Here is a 2,500-nt window from a genome sequence, read left to right as displayed (position 1 = left end):
CTTTAGATGAGAGCAAATACAAATTAAAGAAGTAAAGAAATGGACTGATGAATCAGTTACGTGCCTTCAGGAATGTTACGAGTGCACAGACTGGGATGGTTTTAAGGAATCATGTATTATTGATTTGGATGGAACCACGTATATGTTATGTTCATATGTAGTGTATTGTGAGTGAATATAATAATATAAATATCAGAGGGGCAGAAGGGTCCTCAAAGTGGTGAATGTCTCCATGTTTGGGTAGTTACTCTCATCGTATGTGTCTGGGCCTACAGCGTAGTATTATAGGTGTGTCAACTGTATAGTCCACTGTTACTGAATGACGTTGTGCACAGCCAAGGTGCTCTGTGTCTGTGCGAAATGGAGGGTATGCCTGGGCAGTTTGGGAGACAGCCTGGTGGTGGTGGTGGTAGCTCAGGTAGTAGAGGAGCCTGTTAAGCAATTAGAAGGTTGCAGGTTCGAGCCTCACTCTATCCCATTGATGTGTTTTTGAACAAGATACTTAACCCCACCATTGCTACTAATGACAGGATGGTACTCTGCGTGGTAGCCACTGCCTCCAGTGTGTGAATGTGAGTGTGAAGCCAGTCTAAATCTGAGATTAAATGTGAATACTTAGTCTGGCCCCGATCAATGAGACATCGGAAGACAACCCATTGTTTTTCCAACCGTGTCTGTGCCTATAGGCCACCGCTCTGACCAAAACCCGCCCGATTTGCGTCCAAAGATTGAAAACAAATCTCCTGCATTGTGATTGGTCCGATAGTTTCAGGGCCTGGAGCATTGTCCAAGGCTAGACCCACTTGAAGGTAAAATTAATTTTTGCTGCTGGCGGGTGGGGCTAGTATGGGCTAATGTAAAGCACGTTGGGTGCTCGAAGGAGTGGAAAGGCACTACATAAGTGCAGTCCATTGACCATTCATCCGTTTATCAATCAGTGCTGTGCACAATCGTTGGTGTTTTTATGCAAGTTGCAGCTCTCTGCCAACCCGTGTCAGGTCCAGCACATGGATAGAAAGGTACCGACTTGACAGAAAGAGAGACCTGCGTGGCAGACAGACCGACCTGCATGACCTTAAAGGGACACTGTGCAGGAAATGGTCAAAAAAGGTACTGCAACTATGCTGCTCGTTGAAACTGGACTGCCTATTGCCAAATTTGATCTTTACATGAAAGTTTACTAAGTAATTAACAAATATTTTCTAGTATGATCCAAGTAGAGTCATTTTTGCAGCTAAAAATGGCTATTTTTGGAAATTCAAAATGGCGGACCATGGAGAAGATCCCCCTTTTCATGTATGAAAAGTGCAAATTTTCCAGTCAGAATGAATACTTAGAATTGACGGTGGTGGTAGGTATTCATGAAAAAGGTAACATTAGTGAATGGGTAGCATGAATTCTGGAAATAAACAACTAAAAATCTCACACAGTGTCCCTTTAAGCCATGAACCAATAGGTCATATTGTACATGTGTCTGATCCATGACGTGGGCAGAAGGAAAATCATAGAGAGGAAGACACCTGTGTGACTCTGATGAGCCACAAGTTGTATGTGTCAGGTCCAAGACATGGGCTGAAGAAAAGTCATACAGAGGTGGAGCACATGGACATACTGAGCGTGACAAGAGCGACAATTGTGATGGGGGTGATTGGCATTGCATTGATGAGCTAGCAACAAAAGAGACAAAAAGTGATCTGGGCACCAAGAGGCGATCTGAGCGACACGAGCGACAGTTTGTAGTTGACCTTCAGCAAATACTGTATTCAAGTACACTCTCAGAAATAAAGGTACAGAACTCGTAGCTGTGGCTGTACCCTCAAGGGGAGTACCATTGTGTTGCTTGATTGGTACCCCAAAAAAGAGGTGCGTTTAGTTTCTTGCAATGTCGACCAATGTGCATCTGTCACCTCTTTTTTGAGGTACCACCCAAGCGACGCAGTGGTACTCCCCTTGAGGGTACTGCCACAGCGACAAGTTCTGTACCTTCATTTCTGAGAGTGTACTGCACTGTGATGCGATTCAGCAATTGCCCTAGGAGCCAACTGGAATGTTGGAATGCTTGCATTCTGCTGAAAACGGTGATACTCGGTAGCTTTTGCCGTCCCTGTCATTCTCGCTCTGAAATCAGTCCAGCAACTCTATGAAGCTTTTTTCTCTTTTGGTGTGTTCGCAATAAGTCACATGCTGATAGGTTATACAGTACGTATGTTAGGTCCAAGACATAGGCAGGGGGAAAGTCATAGAAAGTCATAGACCTGTGTGACCCTAATACTAAGCCACATACTGACAGGTCATCACCCATGACAATGACAATCCACATAGCGAGAGATCTGAAGCCACCTGCGTTGATAGAGGTGGAGGTATGTGTGTGTGCGTGTGCGTGTGCGTGTGTGTGCGTGTGCGTGTGTATGTGTGTGCGTGTGTGTGCAAGCATGTGCGTGTGCGTGTATGTGCATGTGTCTGTGAGAATCTGTGTGTATCTCTCTCTCGCTCTCACACA

General features: G+C 45.0%; 1 protein-coding gene across 1 annotated transcript in view; it reads left to right on the top strand.

Moving 5' to 3' along the window:
* csmd2 (CUB and Sushi multiple domains 2) overlaps positions 1 to 2,500 on the top strand; it is a 551,148-nt gene that overhangs the window by 207,326 nt on the left and 341,322 nt on the right. The window lies entirely within an intron of this gene.

This window comes from Engraulis encrasicolus, chromosome 20 (assembly GCF_034702125.1).
Source record: "Engraulis encrasicolus isolate BLACKSEA-1 chromosome 20, IST_EnEncr_1.0, whole genome shotgun sequence".
Classification (NCBI taxonomy): domain Eukaryota; kingdom Metazoa; phylum Chordata; class Actinopteri; order Clupeiformes; family Engraulidae; genus Engraulis; species Engraulis encrasicolus.
The sequence above is the reverse complement of the archived record's forward strand: the minus strand, read 5'-3'. Positions and strand labels throughout refer to the sequence as shown.